This window comes from Temnothorax longispinosus, chromosome 8, assembly GCF_030848805.1.
Source record: "Temnothorax longispinosus isolate EJ_2023e chromosome 8, Tlon_JGU_v1, whole genome shotgun sequence".
Taxonomy (NCBI): Eukaryota; Metazoa; Arthropoda; class Insecta; order Hymenoptera; family Formicidae; genus Temnothorax; species Temnothorax longispinosus.
Genome location: NC_092365.1, coordinates 7199472 through 7214092, shown reverse-complemented (window position 1 = coordinate 7214092; position 14621 = coordinate 7199472). Strand labels below are relative to the sequence as shown.

The 14621-nt window shown below is 36.3% G+C and overlaps 1 long non-coding RNA gene across 1 annotated transcript; it reads left to right on the top strand.

Annotated features, from left to right (window-relative positions):
• The first annotated feature begins 1768 nt into the window (after positions 1 to 1768).
• On the top strand, positions 1769 to 3075 carry LOC139817547 (uncharacterized). Its single transcript, XR_011733261.1, has 2 exons — positions 1769 to 2208; positions 2300 to 3075. It is a non-coding gene; the product is annotated as an uncharacterized lncRNA (long non-coding RNA).
• Positions 3076 to 14621: the final 11546 nt, after the last annotated feature.

Here is a 14621-nt window from a genome sequence, read left to right as displayed (position 1 = left end):
CTAATCGATGCGTAATCGTTTGCTGATGATTGTTGGTCTAATTTTAGCGTTTGTTGATACATATAGTACTTATTTATTGTAAAAGACATGAACATTAGGATCTATATGAAAATTGTATGAAATAATAAGGTTCTTAAAAAAATGACGTTTTGTTACTTTAAACAAATCTATAATTTTTACAGTAAAACACTTTCCACAAGTGAGAAACGGAAACATACATTGGAGAAGTAGGTTTTTTTTCAAGAGAATTCTACTAGGAAACGTATATTCACGTATGAATACGAGAATTCTCTTCAATTTTATGTAAATTCAATCAGGTTGAAGCTTATATTCTTATAAAATAATATATATTCTTAATGATCACATAAATAATCTTTATTTATAAAAATACAACTTATTTAAATTTCAGTTCTTTAAACGCAAACATAATGCGCATATCATGAAACACTGTATCATGTTTTTAAGTGATCACATTTAGGTATGTATGATATACTTTATTCTATCATTTTTTTTAGCACATATGGTAAGTTTGACATTTATTTTATACGTACTTTGACAATTAGGCGTCTTGAATGAAGAGTTCATGGGAAGAAAATGATAAATTCATAATTAATCCATTTTAAGCACAATTTTATGTTTAAAGTAGAACTTATAAACTTATATTTCTTCAAATGCTTTGAAATGTAGATATATCAGATGCATTTTCTAAGAATACTTTCAAAGTGACTACGTTCAAATATTGATGTTAAGGCCCGTATTCATATGGCAGTTTTATAGATGTTAGCCTTAAATTGATAGAAATAAAGCTTAAGTCGTAGGCAAATAAACCAATCTTCGATTACTTTAATATGTGAGATAATTTTTCGTTTTTTTTCGTTTTTAAGACTAATAATAAACCAACAAACGCTAAAATTAGACCAACAATCATCAGCAAACGATTACGCATCGATTAGGCTTTTTTGAAATTAAAAATAAAATTTTTCCGGCTAACTTAATGCTAATTTTTCTTTTTAAATTAAAAAAAAAATTAAGAACCAACAAACGTTGTAATTAAGCCAACAATCACCAACAAACGACCAACAAACGATAAAAAAATATGAAAATTAATAAAGTCGAAGTTGACCGGCTAAGTTACCGGAGCTCATTTTCGAGCGCGGTCGAATTTTTTTTTATTTTGAAGGAAATAATTCAAGAATAACGGAAAAAATATAATCTGCCGATTTCCACAAGCCGAAGTAACACAAATCGTCAGAACTAGTAGTCAGAATGTTTGAAAACGCGATGAGACATTGAGGAGAAAAGGGTGAATGTTGCCATCTATGATATTTCATAGAAAGTACTAGCGATTTTGTAAACTCACTTCAGTTGGCGAATCTAGTTCCCTAGAAAAATTGTATAGCGTAATGCTAAAGGTGAAATTTCATGGGCAGTGAAGAGCAGCAGCAGATCGTACTGATTGGCTGCAAAATAGAGAAGTTCTCGAGTTTCTAGAACTTCTCTATTTTGTAGCCAATCAGTACGATCTGCTGCTGCTTTTCACTGCCCATGAAATTTCACCTTAAGACTCCATAGACGCGGAAACGCCGTGCGGTAGAGTGCGTTGACCAATCAGAAGGTTGCCGCAAGTCGCTTGCGGCAAAATCAAAATTTGTGATTGGTCAACGCACTCTGCCGCACGCGGCGTTTCCGCGTCTATGGAGTCTTAGCATAAAGCGCTAGAGGCGCGACGTATCGATATTCAATTCATGTAATTGCCGCGTGAAGAAGAAAGCGCGCGTGCATGCACAAGCTTGCGGCCCGGGCAACCGGCGTTATTCGTTTCTTGTTTATTAATAAGTGAAGACATGTTTCTGACTTTCTGCCGTATAATCTGAATTCGGTATTATATTAATGTGAGTCGTTCTAACAATAAGTTGTGAAACTCTAAGTAATCGATTGAGAAGTCCGAGAGGATCCGAGGGACTGTAATGAGAAGTACGAGAAGATCCGAGGGACTGTAATTGACGCACGGCAGGACCAGGGCTCGATCTCATTCTCAAACGTGTGAGAGATCGACGCCATTACTCCGTTTCTTGATGATGACGATGACGGCATAAGATTGACGCCATTACTCCGTTTCTTGATGATGACGATATGATATGGATAAATGAAAAGGAAACGACTCTTTTAGAATAAGTGCTTCCACACACAGTGGACACTAGTAATCAGGTAACTCTGAGATTTCTGATAGAAGCCATCGATCACGACTAAGATAAAGATTGTCGGAAAAGTCTACAATCTACTCGATCTTTGGTTTCAGAAATCTCGAGAGATCTACCGTCCAGTAAAGGACGTTTAAAAGGCTTCCGCGCTCCAGCGAAGCATTTATTGACCGGAACGATAATCGTTCAATTCACTTGAGTACTCAAGATATTTATTTACGGGTTGCAACCATTTTTTTGACTGTTCATTCTTGCTATTTCATTTTGGCCAAGTAAAGTAAATTATGTAAGCTTACGACACGTTTAATTCTATTTTGGGTGATAATTAATTTCACATATTTCTTTATACATATTGCGAAGAGATTCATTTGTTTAATCAATACGAATTAGCCCTTCGCCCGTAAACTGGGTCATAAATGGCACAAACCGAAATTCAAAATAGAATACCGCCGAAATGAAAAAGGGGGGGGGCTTGCTTTTCCTCGTAAAAAAAGTAGGTAGTGGGGAGAACTCATGCCCAAAGTTTCGTTGGAATTCGCCAGTGTGTGCTTGACCAGCAGCGAGTCAAAGTGCGTCCAGTGCCACTATTGACCCAGTTTACGGACAGTGCCAGACTTTCGTGCAAGGAAGTAAAATTAATTTAACGTCATTTTCATATTACTACAGTTATTTTTAACTTATATAAGTGATATTTTTTTATGATTGTGTATATTATATATATATATAACCTCAAAATGTGAGTGGATGAAAACACGTGTAAAAAGAAATTACATGTACTTTCAGAGTACAATGGATGATCAAGCGACAAATATCAGATATTATTTACGAGAAAGACGATTTTATATGATTTTTTAATAAAATAATGTAAAAATTACGCTAAAAATCTTATTTTTCTTTAACTCAAAAAACGCCATTTTCAATCCTCAGAATAATTATACTTTTTAAAAATGACCCATATACAGAATTTTTTTCTTGAAAGTACACATTTAACTATAAAACCTCGTTGGAATTTTTTATTTTGATTTAAAATTCAATGAGATATGATTTTTTTAATAAAAATGGATTTTTATCAATTTTTTGCATAAAGAATTATTTATAAACAATTTATTTTATAATGAATCGCTAAATAAACTTTGGGATTATAAAATAGGATAGTATACAAGTATTACAGAATTTTTTCAGATTTTTTGAACACTATTTACTAGGTCAAAATAACGACAGGACATTTACGACCCAGATTACGGACGATGCCAGTCAAATTATAGTTTACGGGCGAAGGGTTAATGCGTCAAATGTTTAAGATAAGATGTATATTGCTTCAATTGTTCCCCGAGTCGAAATTTTACTCCTTTTTTCGACCTCTTATTTTTCACATCTCAGGATTCTAAAGGATTTTGATAGGTTCTAATTGTATTGTACTTAGTTCCTACTTTGTGCCTGAAAACGGCAGAAAACGGACTGTTTCCCATTTTGAGGTTTAAAAGAGGAGTTATCGGTAAAACCCTCTTAAACCTCCTAAAACCCTCTAGATCCTACACTGATAGAAAAATGTACTAAATTTTAATTAATGTTTTCTCCAGTAGTCCTTATAAAGTATTTTTTTAATTCAGTTAATATTTTTCGAATGAAAAAAATATTCATCCAATTGAAACAAATTTTCTAAACCTAATAAAATATTTACTGCATTCAAAAGAATACTTTATTAGGACTATTGGAGAAAACATTTATTGTAGTACATTTTATTATCAATGTATTAATTTTTACTACTTTTTAAATCGTAATGAAACATGTTCCATATCACGTACATCATCGGTAATTCATATAGTATAGGTTTTGGTAAATTTAGCAACGAGATACGGTTGTGACTTTGACTTATGTTGTCGTATCTCGTTGCTCTGTTAAATGCAACATTTATCTAGATTTATTATTTAGAATCTAAGATTTTTAATATTAAAAAAATATTACCGCAAAATATTTTATAACATTGTTAATTAATCAGATACATATAGACATACATGTATCACAATTAATAATGTTATAAAATTTATATAATAAATCTTTTTTTATTAACCATATGAAACACAACTTAAATAAAAACTCCACTGCAAGTCACCGATAATATACATGACATAGAGCATGTTAATATGATAATGTGGTAAATAGCATATAGGGGGGAGAGTCAGAAAAAATCTAAGAGATCGCACACGTTTGTTTCTAAGGTACAAAGGAACATATATTTATTTGTTTACACTTTTTTATCTACTTGTTCATGTACTCTTGCATACTATCTAAATTAAACTCATATTATATCATAACGAAAAAAAAAAATTTTTTTAACCATTTAAAACAATTAATATATGTATTGTATCTTAATAAAAATTAAAATTAAAATTTAGTTTCAACAAAATTAAAATTAAAATTGAAAAATGTCTTGATACTGATTGTGAGTATCTTAAAATGAAATATCTTAATACTAATAAAACTTAAAATTAATACCTTAATACCAAATAACTAATCGCATATCACAAATGCCATTTAACAAATAATATTAATAATACGGAATTAAGGAGTCTGGATTACCGATTGAAATCAAAGTAAGAAAAGAAAAGAGAAGAAAAGAGAGGGGGGCCTCTGCATTTGTCTACGAGATAAATTCTAGGGCCAAAATATAAACCAGAGTAACAAGAATAAGAGCAATTCCAAGATCTCAAGACGAGATTAACCTTGCAGAGCTCCTTGTACTACTACGAACAATGTCGATCTTCCAATATGGCGTCCCAAATGAGAATATCGGAAGGGCCCTGCTCGCTGGACCGGACTCCTCGCCTCAATTCTCCCTCTCGGGCGCGAGCTGCCGCAGCTCTCCTTTTCCTGGCGGTGAGCTCTCCTTGGGAAGTCGAATCTCGCTCGGTTGGTCTCCAGAATATGTGCCGCTTAGCTCAATCAATTACGAAAGAAGGAAAACGTACTCGTCTCGTCCGAAGAAACGCAGCAAGAGCGGCCATGACACTGAACTGACTGAACGAGAGCGAGTCGAGCGAGGAAGGAGTGGGGGCGCTTTGAAAGTGGCGACTCACGCGTCGCGCCATCTACATCTGAATGAAACGATCGGGCGTTTGCAAAACGCGAAGGAATTTGAGCGCAATATCTGAAGTAAATATTAAATTAATATTAAATAAATGTTAAATAAATGTTTCTTTAAATCATTATTGCAAATAAATAATTAATGTAAAATAAATATTACATTACTGTCGAATAAATGTTAAATAAATGTTTTTTTAACTTATTGCAAATAACTTACTAATGTAAAACAAATATTAAATAAACGTTAAATAAACGTTTAATAAATATTTTTTCTAAATTATTACTTCAAATAAATAATCAATGTGAAATAAATATTTAATAAACATTAAATAAATATTATTTTTACAATGAATTGTACAAATGTATAATTAATAAAAAATGAATATTAAAAACACATTTAAAAAACATTGTCTGCTGATTGGGCAAGAGCTTGAATAAATAAATACCAGTCCATATTCAATTATCGTAAATTTAGTAATATGTAAATATATGAAGATAAGTAAGTATAAGAAGTAATAACAAAAAGAAAGATGTTTTGTAATAGTTTTGTATATATTTAAAATTTCCTACCTTTAGTTGCACATATACGCATGCGTACTCATACATACACACATTCTTTTAATTTTATTTTGAATTATTTTAATAAATAAAGAAAAAAGAGAGAAAGAAGGAAAAAATAATATAGAAAAATACAATTTTATATAAATAATTATTTATACGTCATATATAAAATAATTTTTTTTAGTTATCAATAATAAAACTATTATTATTAACCTAATAAAATTCCTTTTAATTTTGTTTTTACTATTTTTGATTAAATTAATAAATAGAGAGAACCGTTATTATAAACATTTATTATAAACGTTATTATAAACGTTTAATAAATCATATATAATATTTAATCGAAAATATAATAAACCTATAATAATAAAAATAAACTAAATGCAATAAATAAATTAAGAAAACGTTAGGAACATTAAAGTAGGAGCATGATTTCTTTTCAAACAGAATTGTCAGATTCTAAATAGGAGCCAGAGGTTGAAGAGGTTCAAAATAGGGTGATGTGACTGCTTATAGTATCAAAGTAGGTGTTAGGTCGAACATTTTGGTCGAAAGTAGGTGTTATATTGAACATTGAGGTCGAAAATAGGAGAAAAATTTCGACTCGGGTCTGGACAAGATTCGCCATAAAATTCAACGCTCATTTATTCAGAAATTATATTCAACGGTGTAACACACAATACATCGATTCATATGAAATACTTTAAATCTTCGTTGCGTTTTCACGAATCGATGTTGAATTAATGCGTTTAATAAAGATTATTATTTAACGCATTATTCACTTATAAAAATTTATGTGTATGATTATTTTGATTCATTATTAATTATGATATTATTTTCTTGTCATGTTTAATAGTCTTTTCAGTGATTAAATAATTTAAAGATACATTTAAGTATATCATATCATATTAATTCTTTCGTTATAATTACCTTGTAATATATTATTATTTTACATTTCAAGTTTCAAATTGAGATCATACAGTCAACTAATGTTTATATTCCTGTCATTGAACGGACTATTACAATGTGAAATATATATTGTTTCTTGATTAATATGATTATTGAATTTTGCCATAATGGTTTATGAATACGGTTGAAAATTATCCTGCTATATTCTAAATATATTTATTTTGTCACCAATTAAAACAGTGTTTCCTTCACCGCTATAGCCCACGATCTATACTAGCCCGAGAGCTGGCGTTAAAAAACTGCAAGAGTTTTGTAATGGCTGATTTTTTCACATAACGTTATATTGCGGGTGTACATGAGTCAGCACCCACTCGCAAGATCAGGTACTGGGACACCTAGCGCCGGCGCGCTTTAAAATAGGTCAAATTATTAAGTGCGATAAAAGTGTTTTGTAATGGCTCAAATTTTGTGAGAAATTAATAAATAATATAAAAAACCATTAGAAAGTGGTCAGACCGCACAGTTATGGGACGCAGCGAGTCAGCACCTCGCATAAGTGGTCGCAATAATTAGGTCAGTAAAACTGTTTCGAAATAGCTGAAAATTTAGAAACTATTAAATTATTGCGTATAATGAAGGAAAAAAACGGTCAGACTTCAGTTTAATGGGACTGACGTAGTCAGCAGTCGTTTGAAGTGCGAAGATCAAGCGCGCGCGGCTGCTCCAAGCGCGTAGTGATTTGCTTATAATTAAATTCCATTTGTATTTAATAAAATGATTGAAAGATTTTCAACTAAATCATGATTGAAATTGTTATTTTTTACGTTATTTAATTAATTAATTAAAACTTTTATTATAATATAAATAAACTTAAGATCAAATTGTAAATTACAAAACTACAAATAAAGAAACAAAAAATTAAAAAAAAATTTTATAAAAAGTATATTTATTTACAGATACTAAGTCTAAGCAGGTAGACGACACTGAAAAAGCTGATTTCGAGAATGATGAGCAATCAGATGAAGAAAATAACAGCGACATTGATTATTAATTGTTTATTTGAAAAAAATGTATTATGTCATACTTTAATTATACTTTTTATAAAAATTTTTTTTTAATTTTTTGTTTCTTCATTTGTAGTTTTGTAATTTACAATTTGATCTTAAGTTTATTTATATTATAATAAAATTTTTAATTAATTAATTAAATAACGTAAAAAATAACAATTTCAATCATGATTTAGTTGAAAATCTTTCAATCATTTTATTAAATACAAATGGAATTTAATTATAAGCAAATCACTACGCGCTTGGAGCAGCCGCGCGCGCTTGATCTTCGCACTTCAAACGACTGCTGACTGCGTCAGTCCCATTAAACTGAAGTCTGACCGTTTTCTTCCTTCATTATACGCAATAATTTAATAGTTTCTAAATTTTCAGCTATTTTGAAACAGTTTTACTGACCTAATTATTGCGACCACTTATGCGAGGTGCTGACTCGCTGCGTCCCATAACTGTGCGGTCTGACCACTTTCTAACGGTTTTTTATATTATTTATTAGTTTCTCACAAAATTTAAGCCATTACAAAACACTTTTATCGCACTTAATAATTTGACCTATTTCAAAGCGCGCCGGCGCCAGGTGTCCCAGTACCTGACCTTGCGAGTGGGTGCTGACTCATGTACACCCGCAATATAACGTTATGTGAAAAAATCAGCCATTACAAAACTCTTGCAGTTTTTTAACGCCAGCTCTCCGCCTATACGGGTTGTGTACACAGAACTATAAGTCGGTACTGGTTAAAGAATTGGAAAAAAAATTGAAGAAATGGAATTACCGCCATCTAATGTAGATTTTGTAACTGTAGATGGCTTCTTCTTTTTAAATACTTTCAAAGAAATACCGCGCAGTTTTGGGGATGTGTCAAAGATTTTGCAATGTCTTGTTAATAACTCAGCAAGTCGAGTAGCCATTGTATTTGATCGCTACTTCACACCTTCTATCAAAGATTATTAGCACACTCTTCGAGGTAGTGTGGATGACAAGGATTTCTACATCTCCGGCCCTCAACAAACGAAAACAGCAGATTTTGCGAAAGATTTGAAAAACATCAAGTTTAAAGAAGCTCTTGTCAAGTTTTTTATCGATCATTGGGCTGATCAGGAGATGGCTACGATTATTGGTAACAAAACAATATATCTGAGTCATGATTTGTGTTACGTATATTCAGTTACCAATAATAAAGTAACGCGAACCATCGATCATGAACTGTCATGTCCTAATCATGAAGAAGCGGATACAAAAGCAGTATTTCTTGCATGTCAGCTAAAAGAAGATTCCACTGTTACATTGCATTCTATTTTCCATGCATTTTATTTGTCACATTTAGTGATTTAAAAAAAAATTTTTTTTAATTAAAAAATTTTTTTTTCCAATTCGTCAGATTAAGAAAATTTCTCCAAATAATCGTCAGATTATGGGTCAGCACGACTAGGACATCAAGCTGAATCACCTGTATAATAATCTGACGCGCTCGAGTATTTCAAAATGGCGATTTTTTTTTGCATTATCAAGAAGCCGCCATGAGCTTGCGTCATGTCCGAATCGTCAGTCTTTTGAATGGGAGCTTCTTTCGGGTTCACTTAACATCCCCTCTGAATATCTGACGCGCTCGAATAAATTTTTTTTTTCCCGTTTTCAACCGTTCCGTACAGCCACCCTCATCATGCAAACCGGCAGATTAACATACCTCCAATATCAGAGACACGTGGGGCATATACACTATCAATATCTGACGCGCTCGAGTATTTTCATGTGACTATTTTTTTTTACATTTTTGAAAACCTGTAGACGTTTCCCCCACCGGTGAAAGGGTGTACATTATATAACCTTTTTTTCTTTCTACCATCTAATCTTCAAAATCCAATAGGTTCCTACGACGCTCGAGTAAATCGCCATTTAGCCTTCTGGGCTCACCTACTAGAAACTGTTTGGAGTAAATGTTTCTCGATACTCAACTATTCAAACTTTCTGTGAACATCCATGTGATAAATCTCGCAAACTTTATTTTTTTCCTGATGCAGTTCATATTTTTAAAAACATTAGATGTTGTTTAACTAATAACCGAGTTTTTAAATTTTTACAAGATATTGTAAATAAACACAACTTATCATCTAATAGAGTTTTAATAGATCACATTAAAGATGTATCTAATTTTCAAAAAAATATGGAGTTGAAACCAGCTCGAAAATTAAAGGATGAAAACTTGAACCCTAATCAACATTTCGGTAAAATGCGTGTTACAAACTCAACAAGTGTGTTGAGTCATGATGTAAGCTCTGGACTCAAACTTTTATCAGAAGAAACCTCTAAATTGTACTATATAACAACATCGTAGTTTGTTGAGCAAATCACAAAGTGGTTTGATCTGATGACTAATCGTAACCCTGTATTAGCTTTGTCTATGTTAAAACCACAGAAATATTATTAGGCCAGTCATATTAGACTAATTTAGGGGGTTAACCTTCCAATTAATCTTCCCAGGTTGCAACCACCATTTTTTTTTGTTAACGCTGGTGAAATCTTCTATCACTGGAATCCCTGGCCATTGAAAATGACCAGGTTTCAACCAGTGACCCCCTTGCGGGGGAAGACCCCCTCGCCTCCGGGGAGAGGTCGAGGAAAGTGTGGGATTCCACACGTGCCGCACCTGTACGACACGTGTAGCCTACTCACTAAAACACCAGCGGACGTCCTTCTTGCGCTTTGTCGGGGGGTTCGCCCGGAGACATTTTTTGCGTCCGGTGCGCCCCCAGCGCAGAGCTAGAAGGAATTAAGCTCTCTCCTCTGAGCTTTTGGCTCTGTGGTTCCTGAGGAGCCTATTGATCTAATTGTGCGAAGGAATGGGTGTCAAACCGTTCCTCCGGCCTTCCCTTTATTGTGGGAGGTTTGGTCGGCGCCTCAGAGTCCCCGCTGGGACACCGACCTTCCGGCCTATCCGGGTTTACGCCCCGTCGGGAGCGGAAGTCCGGAGGTTTCTATACCTCTCGTGCTTTCTACGGCAATTTCTCCGTTATTGTTGTACGGAGGGCGGGTCTTATTGGAAGGCCCACCTATATCATGGCTGAGAGGGATCCGCCGCTTCGGGGTCTCTTTCTCCCCGGCGAATCCTCTCAGCATCCTCCTTAATTGACATAATTTGTCCACAGTAGGCCAAAAAGGCCTTCCATTTCTCTTCCCTCACAACGGTCGCAGCTACGACCGCCGGGAGAGAGAGATCCTCACCAATTGCATCCGTCAGGACACGGCGCTGCACACTCCACGCTGGGCACTCCTCTAGCGTGTGCTGCGCCGTGTCCCTCTCCTCGTCGCAATGCCAACACCGGGCGGTGGCCTCCTTTCCTATTCGACACAGGTACTCACTGAAACACCCGTGTCCGGTGAGCACCTGTGTCGCGTGATACGTCAGTTCGCGTCCCCGTCCCCCCAGCCAGTCCGCTAGGTGGGGCCGGATGGCATCGACGGTTCTCTTACCGGCTAGTGCCGGATTGGCCAGGTATTCCTGCCATTTTTGCACGAGGACCGTCTTTTCCTGGAGCTTGATCTCTTGACGAGCCCTGGGTACTATTACCCCCCCCCCCCCAGCTCGCAGCCCACTGACGCGCCGATAAACCTCGGCGTACTGTCGGGCCGCGAGCTCTATTGGGGGGGTCCCTGCCAGGACCGTCGCCGCCGCGTAAGCAACGGTGCGATATGACCGTGACACTCTTAGGGCTATCACCCGCTGTGCTCTACGCAAGAGCATTTTAATGCGGGTGGAGCTTTCCGCCGCTGATGCCCAGGCCGGTGCACCGTAGAGTGCCACGGCGTGCACCGTTGCCACGTATAGACGGCGAGCCCTACCGCTCGCCCCCCTCAGGTTCGGCATTAGTCTTGCGAGACCGTTGGCAACCCCCAATACCCTGGGGGCCAGGCGAGCGAAGTGCTCGCCGTAGCTCCAGGTACCATCCAGCTGGAGGCCGAGTATTTTCATGCTGGCCTTCGTCGGAAGACGCGAACTCCCTCTACTGTTACGTGGACCCCAGGCAGCTTCCCCCGTAAACGGTCAAAGAAGAAAACCGCCTGTGTTTTTTGGGGAGCCACCTTGAGGCCCACCTCCTTCATAGCGGCCACCACCCTGGCGATTGCGACGTCGGCCAGTCTTTGGGCTTCCTCTCATGTGTCGCCCTTCACCCCCAGGAAGGTATCGTCGGCAAAGCCATTCAACCAACATCCTGGAGGCAGGGCGATTCGCAAGACAGCGTCATACCCGAGGTTCCACAGTAAGGGGCCGAGGACTGACCCCTGTGGAACCCCGCGCACTATCGGTTTCACCCTCAGCACTCCCTCTCTGTCCACATATACTAGCCTCCTGTCTCGGAGATAGTCGTATATGACGGCGACCAGATACGCCGGGATCCCATGGTGCCCCAGGGCTCGACGTATCACCCACCAGGGCAGGGTAGGTTGCAACCACCATGAATCGCTTTGATTTGAGTTGCTGTAAGTGGGATTTATTTTGCTTCGCAATGCGCATGTGCATTACAAAGTTATTAACAATATTATCAACAAAAAACACAATTTTTTTTATCTTTTCTCAAATATCTCGAAAACTAAGCAAGATAGGATAACTAACTATACGTACCTTTTTTGTAGAGCGTAAAATTATCTACAATAATGATCTGAACAACATTTATCGTCAAGTCAGTCGTTTAGCTTGCACGCGCCGTCAAAGTCCGAGACTCGGATCCCGAAAACCCTCGATTTCATCGTTTTTTTTATGTTGCGTCGGTGATTTTTTTTCGTCATTTAAAATGGAATTAAAAATTCCAAAAAATCACACATCATCTGAGAACTACAAAGAATACTTTTCAGGGTGTAACCGATTTTTTAGACCCTTTTTCTTTAGTTTGTAGCTATGTAAGCAAAAAATTTTGATTTTTTTAAATAGTCTTAGTTTTTCGCTGTTTTCAGGCCTTAGAATTTATTTGAGACAAATTTTATCGTATGCATCTTGTTGTGGACAAAATTTGCAACAAAAAAGGACCCTTGTATTTTTTTCGTACGACGAACGCTGATTTTTTTATTGACGCGCAAAGTTATCCAATATTGCGCACAGGTCGGATAATGTTTGTTTTACACTAAAATAATTGTTTTTTATTAAAATTTACGTAATTTTTCGCATTATTATTGAACCATATTGCAAAGCCGTTTTCAACACATTCTCTCATTTTTACTTATTTATTAACAAATTGTTTACTTAAGGGGATCCTATAGTGGCGGTAGTTACCGACATTTTTTTATTTTAAGGAATTTTTGAATTGGCTTTACAGAATTAATTGCAAGTTTTTGGTCTAGAATTAAAGTACGCACAAAAATCTACATCGCGTTGTACGATTTCATATCGGGAACGAAAAAATTTTACTAATTTGGGCACATACAACTGTCATCTGACGACAATAACAAAATTGCAGTTTATATATATATAATGACAAGGCGACGTAGGGACAACATGTAGGAACAATATCGTGTAAATAAAACTAAGATTCAACGTCTAGAAAAAAAGATTCCGTAAAATGAAGTTTTATTAAGCAAAAGCACATTTAGGTTGACAGGATAAGCAGTATTGCGTGTAGCGAGAGATGGCGCAGCAATCGAACAAAGACAGATCTCTCTGGTTAGACAAGGACAGACATAGATATATAACATAGAAAACAGGATTAGAAATGTTGACATTACCGACGTCGAGGAAGTTCGGCCTTCGCTATAGGATCCCCTTAAGAACAAAAATTCGAGTCTCAACAGTGAGGCTCAGACGTCCCCCTTGCCCGCGAACCGTACCGAGACGAATGTAATTCGATCTCGCTCTTAGTCTCGCGACCGTGACCATTTGTCGGATTGTGATACCGACTCAATTAATTCGGACCACAATATAGATTCTTATTCAGATTAAGAAATGGGGGGAAAGCGTAAAAATAGAAAACACAATTCCGGAAATCCGGAAAAGGTTGTCGCATCTCCGTCGCGTTCGAACGACGAAGTTCGTTACCAAACAAATATGCGGCCATCTTAGATAAGATCTCTCAGAATTCTTCCGAAAACGACGAGACCAATGGACTATTTATAATGCAATACTTCTTTCCCTAGACTTAAATCGAACCAAATATACTATAGTCTCTGACTCGAAAAGTGTACTGGAAGCCCTGTCAAACCCAGTCACATGCCGCTCTAATTATTTGATTCCGCTAATCAAAACTAAAATAATCGCGTCTCAGGAACGTGGCAAACACTATTCAATTTATTTGGATCCCATCCCACAAGGGCATATTGGCAATGAAAAGGCAGACGAACTTGCTAGAAAGGCCATTCGCTTCGGTCAAGAACCCCCCGCGTTTAAACTTTCTCATTCGGATCTGTTTATCGAACAAAAAGAGAAACTATCTATAAATTTCATAATTATCTTTTTAAAAGGGCTCAGCACAAGGGTAATCATTTCTTACGATTTATGTTAACACTCCTAAACCGTGGTATTACAAACTAGGTTTGTGTGTGTGTGTGTGAAGCAGGACGCGATCGATAGTCACGGTCTCTCGACTGAGAGCGAATCATTACAACCTAAATTATAGCCTTTTCAGAAAAAATATCGTCGACGACGTTTCGTGCGCTTGCGGGGATCCCTTGCAAGACATAAATCACATCATTTTTCATTGTCCTCTGACGTCTGACCGGGCCGCGGATCTCCGACGAGTGGTGGAATCCCTCGCGGGCCCGCACTGCGATGATTTTCTCATGGTACTTAAAAAACCGGTAAATGTTTAAGTAAATGTT